At 43.1% G+C, this 12197-nt stretch overlaps 1 long non-coding RNA gene across 1 annotated transcript; it reads left to right on the forward strand.

Annotated features, from left to right (window-relative positions):
- The first annotated feature begins 446 nt into the window (after positions 1 to 446).
- On the forward strand, positions 447 to 4587 carry LOC113477266. The gene is made up of 3 exons (XR_003397867.1): positions 447 to 782; positions 1024 to 1253; positions 2432 to 4587. It is a non-coding gene; the product is annotated as an uncharacterized LOC113477266 (long non-coding RNA).
- The last annotated feature ends 7610 nt before the right edge of the window (positions 4588 to 12197 follow it).

A 12197-nucleotide genomic window follows, 5' to 3' on the forward strand; every position in this document is an offset into this window, starting at 1 on the left:
AGTAGGCTCTGTGAAGGGCTGACAACCCAAGAAGACAGAGGCCAGTTCAGCCTTCCTACTCATCAGGGCTGATTCATTAATAATTAGTGCCATTAGGTGCACTACAGCAGTGCCTGAGGGCCCTAATTAAAGGAAACCGAACTTGTTAAATCCAGAGAGACGGATTTACCCTCTGTTGTTAGTCTCGCCTGCTGCAGAGGTGGTGCCTCCAGGGTGGGCAGTAGGAATAGCCCTGGCTTTCTAGGTATGCAGCTTCTCTGTCTTTTTTCTTCCTCCTCTAGCTTTTTTCTCTTCTTCACCTTAGTTGTAGATCCTGCTTACAGGCTGCTGCAAAGCCTGGCCGGTGCAGGAGGTGGCTAGCAGGACTCGTGGGAGGAGGTGGCAAATCAGGTTAGTTTTCAGAGCTGCTTCATTCTTCACATTTTGCTACTTCATAGGGCAAAAGAGTGGGTTTGGATTTTTTTTTTTTTTTTGCGTGGGGGTGGGGTGGGCAAAGTGATGGGGACTGCAGAGGAGTCTGTTACAAAATCAGATGCAATTTTAGCTGTCTGAAAGAGTTGCTTTAGTCTACAGGCAGCTGATGATCAATGGTGCTGTTGGCAAATCTGCTTCAAACTGGATGCTGTCTCTCCTGAGGGAAAGTTTCAACTCAAGGCCCACTGTAGTGGTGGTACAGCAAGGGACTTTTGTTTGCTTTGGGCTAAGGACCTTCTGCTGCCCAGTTCCACCAGTGAGAAGAAAAGCTGGAGATGATGTGGGAGAGAAACACAGCACTGTCACTGGTGAGTTATTGGCTGTTCCTTTCTCCTCAAATTGCCACAGTGGGTCTGTGTTAGAAGATCTTACACAAAAGCCCCATCCTTGAGCTATGGATGGGCAGGTTGTGCTGGCATAGGCTTTGCCTTTCAGGAGGTACTGCAGAAATAGGTTTAAATGATTTGAATGATCAGAAACCCAAGCTGTGGCCTCTACTTTTTCGGTTTTATTGTTTGTTTTATTTTGCTTGTTTGTTTATTTCCCAAGCTGATATGAAGGAAAGATGGAAACAGACTGCTGAAGGTCAAGGTGAGACTGACCGACAGTTCACCTGAGTGTGGTATTCACCAGCAGAAATCCATGCCCACAGATGCTGGAAGTCTCCTCAGCAAGAGAAACAGCATTGCTGCAGGGGACACACAACTAGTCTTGATCTTCTCTACACAATTCTTCTCTGGGAAAAAGTACCCCCTGAAGTCAGTATGCATTCTGCCTAGGTAAGGATTTTGAATGCCCAGTTTTGCCTCTGACAGAGATGCTATCCATATGTGAACTCCAGGTTCATGCCACCAAAATATTAAGTGCTTGTGTGTGCATCATACTTTGGGCCTCCAGACTTCTTGCCTATGTTTTTGGTTTATTAAGGACTGTGGAAAAACTCACTAAATCTCTCAAGCATCAAAGATCAAATCTGCAGGGCACCTTTTTTAGCTGTGAAGCAGCAGACTCGAGTGGATGGGCAGTGCATCCTTTAATACCACCAATTTTTGTAACACTTTGGAAACTACTGGTTATTCAAACTGATGCTCCCTAAGGCAGGGAACAAAAAAAACACAAAACCCAGCCAAACAAACTGGGGAAAGAAAAAAAAAATAAAAAGAAAATAGAAGGAAGAAATGAAGAAAACAAGAAAAAAAGAATCTTCACTACATCAATAGGAATTGCTTTAATCAGATTTATCCCTCCTTAAACCACCCATTTTGCTACAGACCCTATCAGTATGTTTACTTCAGGAGCAGCTAGGTGCATGATCTAATGCTGCCAAATGCACCTCTTCAAGAGTCAAATCATGTGTCTAGTATAGCATCTCTCTTTGTCAGAACTTCTAATAGTAGTATCTTAAGGACAAGAAGTTTTGCTGTAAATTGATAGTAGGTATTTATGCTTCTTTTAATGTGTTTTGTTTTGACTGGGTAGTAAAAGAAGTCTTATCCATTCCTGTGCTCCTCTGGGGCACTTCCAGTGTTTCAGTCCTCTGGCACAAGCTGCTTTTGCAAAGCAACGATTACTGTAAAGGCACCGCCCCATTTCATTTTCCATATTCCAAGAAATTCCTAAATTATGTTGTCAGATGAGAAATCCGGAACATATCTTGTTAGCATGGAACATTGGTCTCATTAGTTTCGCAACGCCTCATTTAAGGATCCAATATGTCAGAGAATTGTCCTAAGCTTTGCTTTTCATTGAGGCTTAATAGGCGCCCTTATCCCTTTTACTAGACCTGTGATGCAAGGCTTGGTTTTGTTCTGTTGCCAAGACATTTCATTTGATCTCCTTCACCCTTACTTCTACTGCCTATTAAATGGAAGTAGCACTTTGAGAACCTTGGTGGGTGAAAAATGCTACATGAGAAGGTAGGCATTATTAATTAGAATGATCTTATTTTATCTTTTAGCTTTCATCGGAAGAAAAACGTCTGGATTGAAATGACAACAACAAATAATAGGTAAAGGATGCTTCCCTGTGGCCTCATAGATCTGCTGTGTAACAGAAAACATTCAGCCCTGGGTGCACAAGAGTTGTGGTTCACGTCTCTCTCCGAAGAAGCCTCATTTTAAATAATGTTGTAGCATACCTACTCAATGCAGATGCTGTGCTGCAGGCATTTTGGGCTGTGAATTTCAGCCTGTGCCTCTGGCTAGGCCATCGATGACAAGTTGCAATACTTGTCCTTCTTGCAGAGATCCCGGTCCATCTTCAGTCACGTCGCTCACTGATGGCTAGCTCCCTGTTTTGTTGTACATCAAAGGTTCATTTCATTCCCTTCCCTCCCTTTTCTCTAGGTGTTGGTGATTTGTGTGCTTTCCATCTAAACCAGAGATCTGGCACATCAATACTTAGAAGGCTTAGGAGAAAAAGAAAACATCAATATTTCACTGAACATACAAAGTTGCATGACTCCCAGATCTCCATTTTAATGTCAGCTGTGGTTAGTTTGGTTTTTTTTTTTTTTTTTTTTTTTCCATAATCTGAGTGATTTCAGCTTCTCTTTGAATCCCACCTGTGTGAATAGCTTGGTTTTCTCCATTGCTAGTTTTAACAAGGAGCTGTGAGGAGTTTGTTCAGGCTCACTAGTCAGGCAGTCCTGAGGTGGCTGACTTCTAGGAAAAGCCACAGCAGGAATAAGCTAGAGCCAGCCTACGCACCAGGCACAGCTCTTGCTGGTCTTGAGCTTATGCTCCGACTCACGCTCATGTTAAACAAATTGCCATTAGCAACTGTAATATAGACAAATGCAAAAAAAAACCCCAAACAACTGAGCTGGATGCTTAGTCATGGAGCTGTGCTTAGAAATGATGGCCCATTATAAGGCAGCTTCACTGACTACAGCGGAGCCATGACAGCTCACGGCAATTTAGGACTGGTTTCGCTCGCATTAGTCTGTGGTCTAAAGTTTCTGATCTTGTCCTCCATGTGAACTAGATCATGCAAATAGGGGTACTGGAGCCACAGGGAAGTGGAGCAGAGTGCCACATGAGTACTGGCACAAGAAGGAGCAGCAATTAGCTCTAAATTTCACTCTGCCGACCTGTCATTTCTGAGCTTCCCCCCTGCTGCTCTGTAACGGGAAGCCTTGTGCTCTAGAAGAAGGGGAGAAGAACATTTTGCTCATGCTCATATTAGACAAGTTGTATTGTGAGCTGCTGAAGCTGTGAAATTGTATCTCCTGTGGTGTTCAGTGGTAATAACTGTTTCTATGTGGACTCTCTGGTGTCTAGTAATACAGTTGTGTTTCTGCAGTGGATGCACTCACAGGGTTTTTCTCCTCTGCCCGCCTACTTCCACAGCACTTGTAGGCAGCTCAAACCTTTGAAACTTCCATCACCTGTCAAGTTTGATCAAACCCAGCTCATAGGCTCAAAAAATTATTTAGGAGGGACTGACTGGCACTTGCACAGACAGTGTGATCTCATAAGCTTCCTTTCCTTGGGAAACTAGGCTACCAACCTAGCAACAGGGGAAAAAAAATGTCATCCTGCTAGCAAAAAGGACCTAAACACTGGGAGAAAAGAGGGAAAGTGGGAGAGGAAAGTGAAGCTATTTTGAAGGGAAAAAAAAAATCATTGCCTGTGGCTGCAGAACTGTCACACACCTAAACAGCCAACCTTGGGAAGGCATGCTGGAGAAAATATTATCCAGGAGATGACAAAATCTCTTGTAAAAATTAATAGGGGAGAGAAATCACCTGGAGTCATCTCACCACCAGGCATTCTAAATGGATATTTATATAGTAAGGATTGTCTCCAGTGGTACCCGTTTCTCTCTACTGACTAGAGGAAGACACCAACACAACTAGCACACAACCCATACGCCTGCAGTATCTGACGTGAGGTGGTTCCTATTCCAAAGGGAACTATTCTCTTAGCACTTTCTCCTGCAGACCAAAGTTTTCCGTGGTGCTGCTGCAGGATTTGTTACTCCGTGTACCATATTTGTGTTTCAGAAAAGCTGCTTTGTGTCTTAATAGCTGCAAATGTACGCATGGTTTTACTGGATATTCATAAGCACTTATCTTTTGTGCACTAAAACCTTTCCTGTCCTTGTTATCTTACAGAATAAAATCCTTTAAGTGAACTTTAATGGTTCTAGTATTACTTCTTTACAAATTAGAGAGCTGTCATCCTGTTTTTATTTGTTATCACACAAAGTTTGAGGCTGTCAAAAGTATTATGGTGCATACTCATATAAATTGATATTTAATTTCAGTAATTATAATGTCACTAATTGTATTTTTACACCTGATGCAATTACTGACAGTCAGCTCTTGAGTTCTGCTTTGTTCCTTCTAGATTTAGGTGCTCCTTATTCTTTAATTTTCCCCACCTACGGTAGATTGTACACACAAAGAAACTCAGAAATAAAACCTCAGACCTTCCCATCAATTTCTGTGTGCCAAATGCTTGGGATAGTTTGAAACTCTGGGTGTACCCAGCGTGCAGGATATGCTCGAAACCTCACTCCCTATTACTGTCATTTTTATGAGGCTTAGAGGGGGTTGTGTTATCCAAATGTTGCACAGTGCTTAAGTGCTTGTACTTGCCTATTGCTAAAAGCCTTCCATTGCAATTTTTATAGGGCTTTTTTGCTTGTAGACTTTCACTTAACATACCCTGGGGCTGCTGTGGCAGTCCCTTGGCTTGGTATCTCAATGCTCTTCTCCTCATGGCCTTACACTGGTGCATTTATCATGTATTCCCCGAGAAAGAGTTTGTTTCCTATGTCTCAGCCATCCTTCTGTCCTCTTCTCCTCCTCTACCTTCTCCTCACGTTGACATTGAGTTATTTGTAGTTTGCACTGAGGTTCCCACACCCTGTCCACTTGGTGCCTTCTAGACTGATGATTCCATATTAGAACTAATATGACAGATAATGAGTAAATAATAGTAATTTTAATATATGATAAGTATTACCTAATTACAGATGTGTACAAGCAGCCAATTAGCAGGCAACATTTGTATCCAATTAAGCATAATCCAGTCAGTGTCAGTGTTGTCATCAGACAAAGATCACTGAAAGGCAACTTGAGCAGCCTTTAATGAAGGGTATAATTTTACTGGGAGAAAATTACAGGGGGGGTGTTGATATGACTGTGATCCTCTGCTGTGCAGGAATAGATACACAGGAGAGGAGGTTCATTTGAGGATTCCAGACTACATTTCTTCTTGGGTGGCCACCGGGTAAAATTTTCCTTTCAACCTTGAACGTGATGTATGCCATCAGCTACAAAAACAGTGAATAAAGCATGTGCTTTGTGCCTGTCAACATGCCTCAGCTTTCTCTGTTAAAGCACAAAGTAAAAAATCACCTGGGCCATAGAATTCCTCCTCTGTCCCAGTAGAGTTTGAGGTCAGTGATCCCTCTTCTCAAAGATACCTAAGACCCATTGGCCTCTGGGTTATAGTCCACACAGAACTTGGTTTGGTTCAATTTAATTAATAGAAAATCTTTTGTGGACAGTACATCTTTATCATCTTTATTATTATTGCCATATGTCAATATTATTGCCATCTATTTTTTCAATTCAGGTGTGGCTTTTACTATTTGAGCTTGAAAACTGTGCCTAACTGTCTTAAATTAAACCAACAAAAATTTAATTTAACCTGAAGGGAATGATTACTTCCCAGACAATTGCTGTGCTTTGTTCTACTGCTAGCGGTACCTGGTGCAAACAAAGTTTCATGTCCTATGACAGAGTCATGGCAGCATCCAGGCTGGGGTGTCCACGTGGCAATGAGCACTGACTTCACTCAGTCTTGCTGCTTTAGCCCACCTGCTAAAACAAGCCCTCTGACTGGGTGACCAAATTCACCTCTTGGTGCAAGTGAATATACCATATAGACCAGATCATAACTGTGGTGCCTGAGCTGGGTGCCCGGTGTGTGAAGAGGTACTCTAAGAGTGGGCAGGTATTATGCAAACTGTTGCTTGTACAGTTTTGCATAAACCCTTATGTTCCAGGTTCTTTGGAGGAAAGACTAAGAGGTCTGCAGAGATGCTATCTTAGGAGAAAAAAACTAAGACAACAAGAAAAGGTAATTTGCACTGAAGTATCTGGAGAACTCAACATTAACAGCAAGGTGAGTAACCTAGAAGAGGACCTACAGCTGTTAAAACAAACACATCTGAACAAAAAATTTGACCTCCTACATCAAGACACTCACTGCCCAAACATCCCAAGCAGTGTCTCTGAAACAGGCAGTCAGGCAGCCATCAGAAACATGGCTCATGTCTAATGTCTTAAAAATCATAATTGAGAGTGATTCCATATCTCCTTAGCCTCTGTTGGTGCTGCGCTTTCTTCACTGTCAAATATATCTTTTTCCTAAGCCTAACCTGAATTTTCCAGCTTTAGAGGTGACTAAAAATAGATTGGCTGAACATCTATTAGGAATGACATGGACCAGCCATTTACATGGTGACCTCTTGTGAGCTTTCCAATTTCCTTCCATGGTTTTCTAGCATTCCAGTGTGATAAAAGAACAGCTACAGGTGAAATATTTACTCTTCACAGAACATATGCTTTTGTTGAAATAAACACTATGATCTGATCATCAATCATTACCACCACTGCAAATATTTGCTGACCAGTATAAAACCAGCAGGGGTCAGCTGTTTTTATAAAGTCTTATTGGGGCAAAGACTTCTAAACAAATACATAAGGTTTCTCTTGCACTGCAAAGTCAGCATATGTTACTTTGGGATCAGAGAGATGGAAGAAATCCCAAGACATGAAGCTGTGCTGGAGATCTGGACACAGCCTGCTAGGTATGTAAAATAATTAGCACGGAGACAGTTAGCAGTATTATCATTTAGCCTTGCCATCATTATGCTTCAGAGTTAACCCAGCCTTAGATACAGCTATACAGGGAGAGGGTGTTACAAGGAAGCCAGTGACTAATCTTGTTGACATTTGGGCTAAAACCTGTCTAAACATACTGTTCCTTGGGGCACTTTATTCTAGTTGGAGATAACAAGGGAAAACCATCTCCCACTTTTCAGGCCGGCATGCCCAGGCTGATGTCCAGGCAGAAGAAAGGAGCTGGCATGCTGAGATATGCAAGGTGGGTGCCTCCTCCAGAGGCATGCCAGCCACTGGCTGCTGATGGCTTATGGCAGCAGAGAGAGTAGCAAAGATACCCATCCCGCCAGGTAGTTCGACCTGTGCCAGGACTGACTGAGGAACATTTTTCCACTGATATGTGTTGAGAGCTTGCCTGTGTTTATGCAATGTTAGCAAATAGTCCAACCCCTCATGTGCCAAGGGGACACCAGAAAAAAAGCTGTAATGATATCAGTTTAGGTATCAGCCCTACAAGCACATCCTCCCTCAGGCTCTGGCTCCCTTCTTGCTCAGTGACATCTGTTCTCTAGAAGGTCAGAGAAACACCTCTAATCCAAGCAGAGAGGTGGTTGGTCTCTCTCAGCTCCTGGCTTGAGCAGTAGGAAAGTCCTCTCAGTCAGGGTCATCATGTCCTCAGCTGGCCACCCTTCTCTTCCATAGCTCCTCTTCTTTTGCAGCACACCTCTACTCAGCAGCTTTATAAACTGCATTTCCCTCATCAACGGTAACTGTGGTCAGCTGAGACCTCCAAATGTCAAACCCTGTCCTAGGGATAGTGTCCCCTGGCAGCACATCCTGGAGAGCCGATGGACTCCGAGCGTAGGTAGCAGATTATAAGGCAGTGGAGTTTTACTATTATTACACTGTGTCAGACAGATTTCTGTATCTCAGGTTACTTACAGGAGCTGCTTCAGAAGAACAAGGTGTAGGAGGAAACAGTCAAGAGGAAAAGGCTTACCCTGAATATTTCCATTCTGTGTACAGGAAAGCTGCTTGGTGACAGGCAGAAGCTTTCCATAATTTTCTGTGTAAACAGCATTCGGCTTTAGCCTGTGGACTCAGCATCTTGCTCAGAGGAACCAGGGTTAAAATTGACCTGCAGACACTCTGCATTTGGCACTGAGAAGAGAAAGTCCTTGGGCCTCTGGAGCCCTGAGATGGAGCTTTAAGTATGTATTTAAAGGTCAGACAGCAGCTTTGGCGACTCATTTTAGCTCTTTTCCTCTGACAGGTTCCTAAAATGGGCTTACTCTCTGGATGCACCTGTTAAAGAGTATAACGCAAACAAAATCTTTTATGATCATAAAAGTAGAGTTCCAAGTCACATTATATTTTTGGAGAAATATAGCTCTGGAAAACAAATTTAGAGCAAAAGAATACACTGAATGCAGCTGGGAGTATTGCATTTGGTAATGAAGATGACCATGTGAAAACTGTCTGAGGAATACACAGAAGATATATTCCATGTATTGTTTTCCAGGTCAATGAAACTACAAATATAAAATGCAACCATCAGGAAGTTTCCTTGAGTTTGTAGAACTGATGGAAATTCTGAGTCCCTCTGGGCTTGATTTTCAAAAGTACCAGATCCTCTGAGTCCCCAGTATTACCAACTGGAGCTGCAGTTGCTGATCTGCAAGCTTAAACAAGGGTTGAGTTAGAGACTTCAAGACACAAATGAAATATTTTGTTCTTAGGCTGGTGTGCAGATATGGGTCAGCTGTAGCTTTTTTGTCCCATGTCTTAACTGCCTCAGGGCTGGATTGATGGGAAAGTTATTTTTGAAAGGAAAAAAAAAAGATAATATAGAAAACTGTGAAAATAGTCTTAGGCCATTTTGAGTGCATTTTATGCTGTATCCCACCGCCTTTACCTGTCCTTCCTGAAAAGTAGGTGTGGTTGTATGCACTTGTATTCTCTGAAGTCAATTTTTGTTCACAGACTTAGCCAGACTCCCTTAGGTAATTAATGTTTTTTCACTTTCATTGCCCAGCAAATTCTGACACTGCTCTTCACTGAATCTCCCCTGAAATCAGCTGATGGGGCAATGCTAGATAATGCAGGTCCCCAAGCAAGTTTCAGATGCAGTGCTGCAAACTATTTCTCAAGGAGTTTATCTTCCTATTCTCCCTGCACTTGTCAGCCCACACCCCAGAACTGTTCTGCCAGCCTGCCTCTGAAGCCCCCCCTTCTGTGCCCTCTCTTGGATGAGCCCAGCTGACAGATGCAGTGGGGCATTGAATGAGCCACAGGGCAGGAGCAACCCTTGCATAGTTACTTTTGGCCTGCTTCCAAACCCAATAGCCCCCATGCTGGATCCCACCGCACAGCACATGGGAAAGAGACACTCGCCACCCACACCTTGTGGGTGCTGCGAGGTAGGAGCTGGATCATGGGCAGCCACAGACACCCATGTGCAGCTGACACAGGTCTGGGCAGGTCAAAGCAGGTGTATCCCCAGCAGACACAGAGCCTGGCACTGCCTTCTGGAAACACCAGCTTTTCTCTGAGCATCGACCAGGAAGCCTCTACAATCATCTCTGTAGACACCTGTAGTTGCCTAAAAGGAATAAAGTGGCCAGAGATGGCCTGAAATCATGAATAGTTCCCACAGGCACTTTAATCACAGTAAGGGTAGGATGTTTTTCCACTCCTGCATATGTATTAGAGACCAGAGATCTAATTCCCTCATACCTTTCCTTAACAGGTGTGTAGGGTTTTTTTTTTTCAGTGTTTTAGGTTAGGCTAAGAGCATGAAAAATATAGAGGAAAAGTCAAATTCTAAGATTTTTTTTTTTTTTTTCTCCAGGGGTATCTTGCTGAAGGATGCCTGAGGAATGCCTGGTGCCCTCAGCTGCATGAAGGGGACAGGCACAAGTCAAAAGAGGTGAACTGCTTTGCCAGTCGGGTATGAGGTTATGCAATGATAGATCCTCCCAGATGGCTTGTCAAGTACCTCCACTGAGCAGGGACAATTACAGAATAAGGGCAGCATCACTCAATAAAATTTGCAAAAGTGAAGGACAAGAAGAGAGCATTTGCAACCTGCTAAATGTTCCTTCGTAGCTTTGTTGCCTAACAACAACTTGGTCGAGCAGCAATACTGTCACTAGTCACAGGCTCTTGTGGACAAGTCTCATCTAGCTCTGGGATTTCATTTGCAGCTGGAACATTTTGCTAAATGCCTTTTAATTTTCTTGACTGCTAAACAGGCATACACACCAGCCTTTATTTTTAGCCATCTTTTAGCAAAACAGATAGCTCAACTAATATTAATGGTTTAAGGTAACTGCTGCTTACCTATTGCGAAGCACGGTACAGACTTCAACATGTACAGTATTAATTTAAATCCTCCATAGGAGCTTCCACAGTGCTTGCCTGAAATGCTCCTCTGCTGTTGGCAAGGGCAGCTGGAGTCCTCTGGGGAGGTTTAAGAGAGTGCAGCTGATACACCTACGTCATGCCTCTGTGTTGTGCTGTTTCCAATCATCTATTCCTGATTAGCACCCTGTGTGGATGTTGTTACTGCAAAATCAGAGTGCATTGTTCCTGCTTAGCTCAACCCTTGAGCTGCTCTTAAGAAACAGCAATGGCACTTTATATTTGCACCTTACCTTAATCAGTGATAACTTTCAAGTGCAGGCAAGTCCTAGGATACATGATTCATTATCTTAGAGGAGTGAGAGCAATGTAATGAGTATGCTGAGCAGTCCTAAGGGAGGATCTTCTATCCAGCCAGCTCATGGAAGGGATTTGAAATGAATTTTACCATGAACGTTTTGGGAAAGAGAAATGGGGTTGTTTTTTCATGTAATCAGTAAAAACGGAAAGAAACCAAAGGAAAACAAACCAGCATTTTGATCGGGCATACTGTTTGCATTGTCCTTGCAGAACAAGTTGGGGAAAATACCTTTTCACTCTTGTATAGGTTGTCTCCTACAGATGTTGCTTACTGCAGAGTGCTGCCTGTTTTGGTGGTATCCATGTCTATGGCAGCGGCACTCATGGAGAGCAGCCATCCATCATATCAACAAATGAAGGAGGAAGATTGCCACGTTACACAGGCTCTCATCAGTCAACTGAAGATAGGCAGTTAGATATTCACTCATGTATGAGAAATAAATTGTTCTGGACCAAATCTCTCATATCTCTAGTGAGGGACAAGCACCCAAAGGAAACTGGAACTTCTGGGAAGAGAAAAAAATCCCAGTGCAATGTGTATGTATGTGACTTGGCTCCCTGAGAAAGGCTACAAACATCAGGCTTCCTTGGCCCTCTCCACTCTAAATAAGCCACACTGCTCATATCCTTATAGCCATTGAATGGCATTAGCTGGTTGTCTATCATTTTCTTCTCCACAGTGATAAGACAGAGAAGACAGTGCTATTTTTGCAAGGGCTGCAGAGTGCTGCAGAGGAGAGATTCTTTGTGCAGATGGACAAAAGCCATGGGTTGTGTGGGCTGGCATTTTGCAGAGGTTATTCCCCCTGTATATTGTTTTTTTTGCAAAAGGAACCAGGGGACCTCATGGCAACCAAGATGAATTGTTTGCCTCTCTTGCCTTTTTGAGCTATATGAGCATCCATTTTTATGGCTGGACTAGTTTCTGGGAGCTGACTCACTTCTGAAGTATTTTCCAATCCATGTGGGGACTCTCCATGGCAAATTCCATGCTCCTATACAGCTAATGTCCTTATGTCCTTCTGTTATTGTGGCTGGGGGCTTCTCCCCACTACCTCAAAGAGATCTTGTGCTGCAGCAGATTTCTCTGATTTATCAGAGTATCTCTGTACTGCTGATGTAGCCATGACAAGTTGAA

The sequence above is a fragment of the Athene cunicularia genome (assembly GCF_003259725.1).
Source record: "Athene cunicularia isolate RWA chromosome 2 unlocalized genomic scaffold, athCun1 chr2_part1, whole genome shotgun sequence".
NCBI lineage: Eukaryota > Metazoa > Chordata > Aves > Strigiformes > Strigidae > Athene > Athene cunicularia.